General features: G+C 39.4%; 2 protein-coding genes across 4 annotated transcripts in view; both read right to left on the bottom strand.

The window, feature by feature from the left end:
• Positions 1-13,477, bottom strand: part of NIPBL (NIPBL cohesin loading factor) — a 4,951,262-nt gene that overhangs the window by 300,796 nt on the left and 4,636,989 nt on the right. The window lies entirely within an intron of this gene.
• ATXN1L (ataxin 1 like) overlaps positions 1-13,477 on the bottom strand; it is a 303,313-nt gene that overhangs the window by 168,717 nt on the left and 121,119 nt on the right. For 2 of the 3 annotated variants that reach the window (XM_044069942.1, XM_044069934.1), the window contains exon 2: positions 9,822-9,971. The exons of the other annotated variant lie outside the window; for it this stretch is intronic. The gene's annotated coding sequence lies outside the window, so the exon portion shown is untranslated. The remainder of the gene's footprint in view (positions 1-9,821; positions 9,972-13,477) is intronic. 3 annotated transcript variants of the gene reach the window in all.

The following is a 13,477-nucleotide window of genomic DNA, read 5'->3' on the forward strand; positions in this document are numbered from 1 at the left end:
TCACCAACATCCTCCACACATCAATGCAAAAGACCTCCTTAATACAGTACACAGATAACCCCACACTCATTTGCAAATCTGGCATGGTACAACTCCAAAAAATTACTCATGAAGACTTAACAGCAACTGAAATGCTCATGCTCAACCCTAAAAAAAAATACTACTTTTTTCCCAAAATCCCTCTCATCCCTCTCTCAAGAAAAAAAAAATGTAAAGTCCTCTCTCTACAATACTAACACTGAAGTCACTTCTCATAGCAAATTCTTAGGGATTATAATCTTAAATTCGGCCTGCAAATATAAAATTGTATAAGAAAAATTTAGGGATGCTTTACAGAGCCAACAACTCTCACCAATGCAGCTAAAGCTACACTTGCCACTATAATCTCTCTACACTTCATGTTGCTCCCAGCCTTACTAACCCTTCAGGCATCACAATAATCAAAACTTGAGCAGTGCTATAACAAAGCTGCTACATTTGCAGCCAATTTCCCCTTTCAGAACCTACCACTGAATAGCACTAAAAAGCTTAAAATGGTTAGAATACCCCATCAAATAACATGCACAGAAATTCTTACCACCTACAAAGTTATCCAGAATCCATCTGCTTTTCCAGCAATCAACAACATTCTACGCAACCATGTTCCTAGTCGGTCATTTTGATCCAATGGCCAACAACTCCTGCCTGTCCACAAACCTATCAAATCTAATCAGCACTGTCTGCACTCATGCCATATAGCTAAGGCCAGGAACTACTTATCTCTAGTCAAGTCGATACTCTATCCCATCCGTCAAAACCATTCTGAAAGACTTCATAGCCAAAAGCTGGCTCTGTTCTTGCTCAACACCAGGATAAACTATACTCCTAAACGTGAACAAATACTCATACCTTGGATCTTCTTACTCCCCCCTTCTTCACTCACTTCCTTACTTCTATCAATCTCTCTTCCCTGACTCTCTCTCTCTCTCAATATACCATAAGCCTGCTTTTCTCTCACCTCGTATTGCAATTTCTGTTTGTATTATACTAACTTACCTTTAATTTCTCTATAAACTGGCTAAAATTTCACTATTACATCATTGTCATATAACTTGTCTCTATTCTTAACCAATGTTTTCACATCGTGGGGCGGCCACGGTGGTGCAGTGGTTAGCATTGTCGCCTCACAGCAAGAGGTTCTCCGGTTCGATCCTCGGCTGGGGTGCCTTCTGTGCGGAGTCTGCATGTCCTCCCTGTGGTCGCGTGGGTTTCCTCCGGGTGCTCCGGTTTCCTCCCACATCCCAAAGACATGCTGCAGGTGGATTGGACACTCTAAATTGGCCCTAGGTGTGCGTGTGAGTGTGCCTTCTGTGGAAGGTTGGGCGCCGGGCTGGCAACTCGACACCGTAAAACTCCACTGCCATTCAATGTGCGGACAGGTGATCCGCTGTGGCGACCCCTAACCGGGATAAAGCCAGAAGAAGAAGAAGAAGAAGAAGTCTAATGTAATATAATCATTTAAATTGTACCTTTTTTATATTATTTAAGAGACTAAAAGTATTGTCCTTAAAATGTTTTGTAATACTTTGGAGCTTTTCTCCCTGGGCCTCCTCTGAAAATGGGCCCCTACCCAGTTGTACTTTCCAAGTAATCAAATGTCAGTAATAAATATGCAATTCTTCCTCAAAATACCCTTTACTGGCCATATGTCTGAAATGCGTATAAATGCTATTGTCTCCATGATTTCAAATGTAATTTGGGTTTCAACATCCTTAAAATACAGCATTCTGTAAACATTGCCAAGCTTATCACTATTTTTGTATTTTTATTACTGTTTGGTTTAACTTTAGTATACTGTACACATGCGTTTACACATCATCCACTTGCCGTCTCTATTCAAGATTTCATCATATATTGTTTCATGTGTTACTGCAGGTACAGTTCCTGTACCATCTCTACCGATCACTTGTGATATACTGCTGCCCTTTAGCATTATGTCTTGTCTAATGAAAGTCCTGGACTGTAGCACAACTTTGCAAAACAACTCAACTTCATACATACCTTGCATAATTTGCCTCTTGCTAGAGAAATATCACCGGGTGAATAACTATTCCGCAGTATCTATACAATTTCTTGCATATGTTATACAATTCATTTCTTTGCATTCTGAAATACTGCATGGCTTAACAGTAATGTGACTTTCGTTTTACTGTTGAGATTTCCATTTTATCTTCGTTCTTCTTCTTAGTTTCCTTCCTATTCCTGGTTTTCATCTTTGACAAGAAATCCAACACAATATTCTGCCTTGATTAGATGATACCCTTCTGTACACACTTTCTGAAATACACTTTTGTATAATCTGTTTTGAACTCTTGATTTGAATCAGTGAAACTCCAGTTCATTGCTAGTCTCTCTAATCTTGTACGGTGCACGTACATACTCTCATGTTGCTACTGTCCCACTTTCTAAACCTACACATCTGAAACAGCACACTTCCTTTCACAGTTCATGCTTCTTTAACTTCTACTGCACATCTGAATACAAATGTATGTGCTGGCTTACTGAAGTTGCACATATTTTACAACTAATGCCTTTCACATGTAACAGCCTAGCTTTAAGTCTTGAATCTGTTCTTGTGTTTAGTACAGCACATAATTTTATAAGGATGACACCCAGCTTGTCAATTATGGACCTAAACAATGTCAACCCACAACTGTTTTAAAGTGAATTAAAACTGGTATTTGCAGACATGCTCTGCATACATTTTTATTAGCATTATGGTTTATTGTACCACACACACACACACACACACATTATATATACACACATGCACATTTTATGTGTGTGTATGCATATATATATATATATATATATATATGTAGATATACATACATAGATACACACACACATAGATAAATATATATATGAACAATAAGATCTTCTCGGACCACCACAGAAAATGGCATAAACAATTTATTGAACTAAAAACAAACAAAAATATAAAAGATGTAAAAACCAAGTGGGATTAGCACTTTCAGGCTCTCGCCCTTCTTCAGATCCTAGTTTCATAAAGCTAAAAACAGTTTAAATATTTCCAACAGCCAATGAAATTCATAGGTTAAGTCTACACCTTCTAGGTGCTGATCACAACGATCACACCCGATTTACATAAAGCTAGAGTCAGTTAAAGTCATCTCAGAAGCCAATGAAACTCATAGATTAGGTCTACCACTTCTAAGGGCTGGTTTCACTGGTAACATCCCATTCAGACCAGGGTAAGAATCAGCACATAGATCAGCAATCCATTTTAACTCACTAAATTCTGTATAATGGAATTATGTCACCCCCTCTTCTATCACCATTTGTAATATCATAAATCTAAAACCATGTCCAGGGTTACACATAACATGCTGCACAGTGGCACTATGCTTAACCTTTAGCTTAATATCACTAACATGTTGCAAGATGCGTTCCTACAACATCCTGTCTGTTTTGCCAATATAGAAACCAACACATCTGGTACACTTAGCCAGACATACAAGATACCTACTATGACAGTTAGCATACAACTTTGGTTCATACAACCTAGATGTAACAAGATGTTGAAATACATTTTCTCTACTGACAAGCTCCTCTACAACAAAATGTGCCCTGCCCCCACACACGTGGGCGAGTGTGTGTTACTATATATATATATATATATATATATATATATATATATATATAGATAGATATATACACACACACACACACACACACACACACACATATAGAAAATATGCACACGCGCACACATAAAAAACATGCAGCTACAGCTATACATATACACACACTTGCATCCATATATTATTAAAAGTAAGCAAGGATTACTAAGAGTAGAGGTTGGAGCCTAGCTGACACTTGGGTTGCTTGAAAAATGGGTAAAAGCTAGCTGCTCCCTGTACTGTAGAAGAGTTAAGCGAGTGACAATACAGAGTCTAGCAGCCACCTAGGCTACATGGTTGCACCCAGGTTAGTGTGTGTGTGTGTGTGTGTGTGTGTGTGTGTGTGTGTGTGTGTGTGTTTGGGAGGGAGGGGGTTAGGTAGGAGGATTGCAGCCCATCTGCAAGTAGATGAAGTGTTGAACTGAGGGAAGAGAGAGTTAAGGTAAGTATGGAAAGTAAGTGAAATAAGGGTGCCTTACAAGATAAATAAATGAGGTGTAGTTATTTCATAAAGACTAGAGGCTGGCTGCAACCCAGTTAGTCTGAGATTTACAAGTGCGAGTCAAACAGTTATAAGGGGTGTAATTGGAATTTTGAGATGGAGGATTAAAATAGCAAAATTTTACAGACGAGGTAGATTAACAGACTCTACGAAGACAGAGAAGTTGTAGTGAGGATAGCATCTGAGTGCTGCTAAAGTAGCGTTGTTGAAGGGAGACACAGCAAGTAGGTGTGTGTGTGTGTGGATGAGGAGGCTGTAGGAGATGTCAGGTGGCTAACTATAAAAGACATAATTTAAGGTGGGTGAGAATGGAGGTAGGGTGTAGAGAAGCGAAGCTGTGCTTGCACAATGGAGAAGGCTGCGTCTCCTTGCTAAACAGTATACAATCATCAAGTTGGGAAATAATCCCAGCACTTGAGTCTACAGTGCAGACTAGCAATTTTTAACTGTTGCATAAAATTGCAGTTTGCCTGTGTTTAGTTGAAGTCCCATCCCACATTAACTGAACTCTCCCAAAATCAGATAAACCACTGAACAAAACACATTTTTTTCACTTTAGTTGTTTCTTTTATTAACACTGTTAATGAATTATCACTTAAGACACAGGCAAACATACATTTATATAAAAGAAAGCAAACCATATTAATATGCTCCCAGTTGCAAATATTATGCATCACATACACTCTTTCATGCATGTAGCAATCCAACATTACATAAATCAATCAATTCTTGCCTTCCCTTAAACCTTACTGCTGTTCCAAAACATTATTCTGCATATATTGTTTCCACAATTTCTATTTTGTCTACGTAATTTGGTCCTACCCTTTTCTAAAGATCCCACTTCCAGTTCTTTTATCTCTGTTGGAATATTCACAAGTTCAAATACAGTTGATTTAGACTTATTTCCATTTTCTAGTCATTTTGTTTGGGGGGAGGAACCAGAATTAAACTCAGAAAGGCCTTACTATGTGTAGGCAATTCAGATTCTGTACCCCAGCTAAAAATTAATTTCCTTAGTTACACCCATTTGCTCAAATATTTCTGACAGAGTACTCTGCAGGGGATTTTTAAAGTCTGTGAACTCATTACACTCCCAAAATGTATGTTCCCAGTTATCTCTTTCTTCCCCATCACATCTGCAACATTTGCAATCTACCTGAGGAACAATTCTTTGGAGTCTGTTTGGACCCTTGCAAACACTTCCAAGCAAAAATCTTATATCTTCTAAACTTCGATGCATATTTGGAAGCCATACATATGTCCTGCCATTGTTTCCTTGTGAATTGCTTATCCATTCTCTCTTCCCAATCTTTACCTCCGATTGATTCCACTAGTTATCATGCAGTATTTAATATGCCCTACTAACTAGCTTTTTTTTTTTTTTTTTTTACAGCAACGTCTGTTCCAGATTCAATTAAAAACTGTACCAGAGCTGGCCTCTTACTTAGGCTTCCCATATCCCTTGCTCTTTGCTAATACTCAAATATCAGTCCCTGGTAGCGAAGGCAGGCCTGCAGTCCAAATGTCTTTTTGTCTTCCTGACTTCTTCCCATTGCAATGTTCTTCTGCCAGTCTTCAACAGTAAATTCCAGCCCCTCTTGCCTATTCTCTGTACCCCTAATTCAATTCATCCCCATCAGCAAAATCTCCTTTCTTCATTCGCATGATGGCTTAGGTCTTAGAATGCTTTGTACTACTTTACAAATATAACATTTTGTACATCTGTTATTCCCCCTGAGAATCAGCATCCAAAATTCTACACCCTACTTTTTTCTTGAATTTCTACTCTGCTTTTTCATCCCCCTTTCCACTTTGAATTACAGTTTTCTGCTTGTGTTATGTACGAGCCTTAACCATGTAGCTCTGAAACACCCATTCAAATCAGGTAATCCTAAACCACATCATTCTACTGGAATGATCAACTTATCCCACTTGACCCTTGTCCCTTTTCCACTGCCAGATAAAATCCATCAACTCTTTTACTGTCCACAACTTCTCCCCTAGATGCTAAAAATATGCACGACCTATACAGAAAACGAAAGGGGACTAAAACATTTTCACTTCTTGTATCTTGCTATCCACATCAACAAACAAGAACTTTTAGTTCTTCAGTTTTTATTTTAAAGTTAAGTTCTTACCATAACGTTCCATCTGTGTTATCACTGCATTCTTCCTCAAACTGTGGGTTTCGGATCCAACCCTCGGATCTGACTTGGCCACTTTCCTTGCTGAGAAATTGAAGCTCAAACTTCTCACATCTTACCCATAACAGCTCATTCCTCCAATATAACTTGGATCAAGTTTGCAATAACCCGGTACCTGCACACGCAATGTTATGGAAACAAAGATGGACACTGTAAATACAAGATAAAGCATAGAGATTAGGAGCTCAACCAGCAACTGTTGTTCCCATGAAGTCATCCCAACAGGTTTCTCTGTCATGGGTAGGGGAAAGGAGAAAGGGAAGGTTGACGAAGAATGCAGTGACAATACAGATGGAATGTTATGGTAAGAACATAACTTCTTAATCCGATTTTGCCACTGTCATTCTTCCTCAACCTGTGGAACATAGGCCCAGGCTATAACAATCCTAAGGAGGCCTTCATGGAAAGATATTACAGAGAACTGCAAAGCCAAAGGCTGTCCTATTCCTGGTGGTAATGTCCAACTTATAGTGTGTAACAAAGGTATGGGAATTTGACTAAGTTGCAGCTGCACATGCACAAATGTCATCAACAGACACTCTAGACCAAAACACCTGAGAAGTTGCCATAAACCTTAGAAAATGAGCCTTGATTTTGCCTGTCAATAGCCTGTTTTTGAAAGAGTACACAAAGGAAATACAATCTCTCAACCATTTTGCAGGGGTAGGCTTAGTGTCGGCTCACCCTTTCTTTACATCAGTAAAAGATAAAGTTGCTCTGATTTTCTACAAGACTTAGTTCTGTCCAAGTAAAAACGTAATGGTCTATGAACATTCAGAAGGTGAAGCGCATACTCATCTTTGTTTTGAAAGTTGGGAAAGAAAACAGGAAGGTTGATAGAATGATTTGTATTATTTTCCGAAGCCACTTTGGGTAAAAAAGATGGGTTGTTACGTAGAGTAACTATCTGTATAAAAGATTAGTTAAGGGAGGTTAGAGAAAAGGACTTGTAAGCTCTGAAACCCTTCTTGCTGAGGTGATATAGCCATCAGAAAAACAGTCTTCCATGAGAAAAATTTAAAGTCCACCTTAGCCGCAGGTTTAAAAAAAGGATGGACTACGGATTGTAAAACCACTGTCAGGTCCCATGGATGAGTAGGATCTTTAATAGGGGGGTAAAGTAAAATGGTACCCGTCAGAAACATTTTGTAAAGTTTGGATGAAACCAGAGAAGATGAATTTTACCCAGTATGAAAACTGGAAATAGCTGCAAGTTGGACTTTCACATGGAATAACTGGCTCCACTTTGGAAGAGAGAAGCCAAAAAAAACAAAACTTTCAGAAATGGAGCAGTAAAATGATTTATCTGTTCTTTCCAGGCCAATAAGGAAAACCTCTTACATTTGCTCTTGTAGAATTTCCTAGTATTGGACCTATGAGCGGAGATCAAGATTTTTCGGACCGGGAATGAAAGCCTGGAATATTCTTGCCATCACTGGAATTGGAGAAACCATGTGGTTAATTTTAGTCCTTGAAGATCTGGGTGAGTATGCCCCGACAAGTGAGACAGTAGATGCGGAACTGGGTCTAGAGTCATCAGACGGCAAATTAAATGAGACCAAAGAAAGCTGAACCAGACTTGACAAGACCAGTAAGGGGCAAGGAGGGTACCTTTGCTCTTCAACCTGTATGCTTTCTGCAGAAATTTGGGGATTAAAGGGACTGGGAAAAAAGTGTAAAGCAGACCAGAGGGACAAGCATGAACTAGAGCGTCCCTTGGTGACTAACCCTGTGGCGGGATCTGGGCAAAGAAACTGCTGCATTTGTTGTTGAAAGGGGATGCAAATACATCACACCAGGTATGATCCCATTTGTGGAAAATCATGTTTGCCACTGACTGATTCAGGGACCACTTCTGAGGCATCAGAAGAAATTGGCTGAGCTTGTCCGTCAGGATGTTGGACTCCCCCGGAATGCGCATTGCTGTAAGAAAATGTTTGGTAGAGATTGTTCATTGTCACAGCCTCATCACTTCTCTACAAAAAGGGCAAGATCTGGTTCTCCCTTGTTTGCTGATGTACTAGACCACTGAAGTATTTTCCGACTGCACTGCAATTGTTCCCAGAGGAAGAAAGCTGTGTAGGGCTTGCAATGCTAGAAGAACCGCTCTCATCTCCAGGATACTGATACTGCAATTTGGTCTTTTGGGGAGTCCACATGTCTTGTATTGTCTGATGCAGAAAATGCCCGATCCCCATCACACCCTGTCTGGGAAGCGTCCAGAGTCAGCATGGCTTTGGGAGGAAGAGGAACAAAGGGGTGTTCCTGCATGACCTCTGGAGAATGAAGCCATCAGTAAATCCCAAATCTCTACCACGGGGGCGGCATCTCCCACTGTAGCAGTTACCCCCCTCTGCCTCTGGGGAAAAAGTCTCCCCGAGATTCCTGAAAAAGACTTTGAGATTTCTTGAATCACAGCCCCTCCCCCAAGCTGGTTCCTGGAGAATGACATTTGTGGGGAAGAAAAACAGATCCTGATGGCATACAATGTTTTCCCATCTTTCTCGCTCCAAGAGATTATACCGATTAACAGACAGAAAGGAAAAGAATGAAAGGAAAACTACTAAGTAAGAGACTGGGTGGGAAGGAAAGATGATAGAAAAACTAAAGATTAGCCAAAACTCACTTTTTTAGCAGAAAAAAAATCACTCAAACCTGGAGAAGCTTTGAAGCGACAAAACTTCAAAGCTTACTCTACAAGCAGCAAATGAGATCTGAGGTATATTAGGGGAATGAGGCATTATGAGTAGGATGGGAGGAACTTGAGCTTCAATTTGTCAGCTTGGAAAGTGGCAGAGTCAGATATGAAACCCAGAGGTTGAGGGAGAATACTGACATCATCAGATCGTTAGTTTAGGCTCTTCCCACATATCCTTAACAGCCATAGCAGTATCTTTTTTAATCTATCCTTCTAAATACTCCATTTTATCTTGTCCTCATAAATACAGCTATTGTTGGACCAATTCATGTGTTGGTACATAGTTTACAGCTACAGCCGTCACTGTATTTCCACTATTTTTTTTATCTCTCAAAAATACCTGACTGCCTCAAAATGTTCCACAGCACTGGACAAAACACAAAGCAGTAATGCAAAACTGAGGCAAGAGCTGAAATTCTATATGTAAATGTTGTATGCTATGTGTTAGTTCTATATCAGCATCTCACAAAAAGAAGGGGCATCTCTTGTATGTTACCAAAATAAAGCCTGATCCCGTAGGTGTTGAGGCCTTGGAAAGCCTCATGCAGAGAACCACACACCAACATTAGTAAGGGTAGAGAAAGGTAAGTAGTCACATAATTGAAGAATATTTTTATATTAAACTTGTATTTTTTTTTTAAGTTGATGCCTGTAGTTAGTCCAAAAACCTAATAACAGTACTGATTATTTGAGGCCTTTTATTCACAGAAGTACAACTGATGAGGATGTTTTACCTTGAAGACAACAGAGACTTCAACAGCTTTGGTTTCTTGATTTTCTCCCATGCAAACTGTACACAAGTTCTTGGATGCCAGCAGTTAGGGTACAACAACGTGGAGTTACCAGATCATTTTCTTTCAGTAAACATGTCAAGATGTCGTCCACTGCAGCAAGTAAGAAAAATGTAAAATTAAATACTTGTGTTAACCTACTATGTATCAAATTAATAGCATATTATTTTAAACAAGGCAATTAATTTTGTTTCAGCAGAGGCTATCACAGATTTAATAACTTGTATTTAGGTTAGTGTAACTCTTGATAATCAGAGACTACCATGTATTCAATAAGGTTATTCTAGGTGAGTGTGCTACTTAAATAATGTAGTCAGCATCTCCAAATTAAAAAAAATAAATATATATATATATATATATATATATATATATATATATATATATATATATATAAAAAATGCTTGTCGATCAAATGAACTGTCGACCATATGAACTGTCGACCATATCAGGTAGACCCATATATATATATATATATATATATATATATATATATATATATATATATATATATATATATATATATATTTATTTATTTATTTTATTTTACATTTGTTGACCGGGATAGTCCGACTGGATGCATGTCCATTTTCAGCGGAGGCCCGGGGAGAAAAGCTCCAAGGGTAAGCAGATACAGCATTACATATTACAAACAGACTATTTAAACAGGTTCCACAGGTTACAGTTAATCCTGAGCACAAGTCAGGATTAAATTAAATTGCACAGTAAACTGGTTAACAGATTTTTACACATTCTAGAGAGAGTTAGCCAGGCTTGATACATTGACATAGCCAGTTAAGTGACAAATGTTGTTTGAATCTAGTTTTAAATTGACCTAAGGTGGAAAAGTAAGGTAATATCAGCTGGAAGAGAGAGTTCCAGGATCTACTTACAGAGTTTGCAAAGAGAGAATCACCGGCTGTGTTATTAATTTTGCTAGTATGAATTAGTAGTTTGTTAGAGGATCGAAGCGGTCTAGGATTGTTATAGGGGGTGATAATATTTTTAAGTGCAGGAGTATTGTCCGGATTATAGAGGATTTTATAGGCCACAATCAGTTGGTTATACTGGATTAGGCTGGGTAGTTCAAGCCACCCAAGCTGATTTAGATTGATGCAATGATGTGTCCTAAAAGGCAGCCCAGTGGCAAACCTGGCAATGTGGTTGTAGCAAATTGAGAGTTTGTTAAGGACAGTCTTGTTTAAATTTGAGAGTAGAGGGGATGCTTACAGAAGGGCTGAAAGAAGGTGAGAGCGAGCTATGGCAATTTTAGCTGGAGGGGTTAGGAAGGCTTTTATTCTGTAAAGTGACCCTAGTTTTTTATTGATGGTTTTGATAGTTTGGTTAACTATAGGTCAAAATTTAGATTATTGTCTATGATGATACCTAATAGTTTTGTAGATGGGTCAGGGGAGATTATTGTGCCATCATTTGATTTTATGGTAAAGGTGAAAGCGGTAGACCTACGTGTTGGTGAAAATAACATTTAAGATTTTTTGGGGATTTAGGATCAGACTATGTTCAGAAAGCCAGTTTTCTATTGTACTAAACGTGGTCAGGGTAGCTGACCATAACTCTACTGGAGATGTGGCTGAGCAAATCAGAGTAGAGTCATCAGCATATTGGATACAGCTGACTTTTGGGATGGCAGTGTATATATATATATATATATATATATATATATATATATATATATATATATATATATATATATATATATAAAAAACAAAGTAGTCTATTTTTAAGAAAAAAAATAGATGTACTCACCCCAACATTCCATCTGTGTTGTCCTCTGACTTGGCTGTTTCTACCAGATCACTGGATTCTAGAACTCTCAAGGCCCTCCCTTTACCCATAAGGTCCCGCCAACCTAAAGTACCTCAGATCAAGTTTGCTGCTCCCAGATATAAAAGGCCAATCAATAACAGAAATACCAGAGGTAGAACAGAAAATTGAAGCTGGAGCACAAACAAGGAACAGAGGTTCCTATAGGACTCTTAGATCTCTCCAGAAGCTAAAACAGAATGGGCAGGGAGTTAAGGAAGAATGAAAATGGACAACACACATGAAGTGTTACAGTGAGTACATAACTTTTAATATGATGATGTCATTTTCATTTCTTCCTCAACTGATGGGACAGAATCCCCAGCTACTGTGACTCTGGAAGACGGAGGTGGGATTACATCAAGTATCAGCTCTGAGCCCTTTCTTATTTGCAGTGGTGATGGACAGGTTTACAGATGAGATCAGGCAGGAGTCCCTGTGGACTATGATGTTTGCAGATTACATTGTGATATGTAGTGAGAGTAGGGAACAGGTAGAGGAGAACCTGGGGAGGTGGAGATATGTTCTAGAGAGGAGAGGAATGAAGGTCAGCAGGACTAAGAATATATGTGAATGAATGAGAGGGAGGATAGAGGAATGGTGAGGATGCAGGCAGTAGAGTTGACGAAGGTGGATGAGTTTAAATACTTGGGATCAACAGCTCAGAGTAATGGCGAGTGTGGAAGAGGGGTGAAGAAAAGAGTACAGGCAGGGTGGAGAAGAGTGTCAGGAGTGATTTGTGACAGACAAGTACCAATAAGAGTGAAAGGGAAGGTCTACAAGAGGGTAGTGAGACCAGCTATGTCATATGGGTTGGAGACAGTGGCACTGACAAAAAGGCAGGAGTCAGAGCTGGATATGGCAGAGTTAAAGATGTTAAGATTTGCACTGGGTGTGACAAGGGTAGACAGGATTAGGAATAAGTATATTAGAGGGTCAGCCCAGGTTGGACAGTTTGGAGACAAAGCCAGAGAAGCGAGATTGCATTGCTTTGGACATGTGCTGAGGAGGGATGCTGGGTATAATGGGAAAGGATGCTAAGGATGAAGCTGCCAGCTAAGAGGAAAAGAGGAAGTCCTAAGATAAAGGTTTATGGATGTGGTGAGAGAGGACATGCAGGTGGTTGGTGTGAGAGCAAGATGCAGAGGATAGGAAATAATGGAAACAGATGTTCCGCTGCGGTGACCCCTAATGGGAACAGCCGAAAGAAAAAGAAGACTGCTAAACCAAATGCCGCTTTGTTCCAAGAAGTCAAATCCAGTTTGTAATGAGCAATAAAAGTGTGGGGATTAACCCAAACTGCAGCTGCATAAATATCATCTAAAGATGCTTTGGATCGAAAAGCTGAAGAAATCTCCATAGATCTTGTGGAATGGTCCCCTAGGAGGTTTGGTAAAGATAAACCTAATTTACCATAGACAAAGTTATACAGTCAGTCATAGGTCCATAGGTCGGTACTAGGCTATCGGCCCAAGGGCCTATGTAAGACTAGCCAACAAGGTTCCCTGGCTTACGCCACCCAAGAAAGTTATTTTCCTGTGCCACTGTCAAGCAGAGACACAGAAGTGATCCCCAGGGTGTATTTCCTATTTCCCATCCACTCATCAAGATTTTTCTTCAAGAGTGCTACTGAAGACCTTTGCTTGACACAGATGGGTAGCGTGTTCCAGAGTGTGGGAAGTCTCTGGGACAGGAATCTATTCCTCCAGCATGTCCTGTTTATTGTGCTGACAAGGTTTAGGTCCCTAAAGCGTGTAGCTCAGCAGGATTGGGATTTA

This window comes from Protopterus annectens, chromosome 1.part0 (assembly GCF_019279795.1).
Source record: "Protopterus annectens isolate FY-2018-M chromosome 1.part0, PAN1.0, whole genome shotgun sequence".
Classification (NCBI taxonomy): domain Eukaryota; kingdom Metazoa; phylum Chordata; order Ceratodontiformes; family Protopteridae; genus Protopterus; species Protopterus annectens.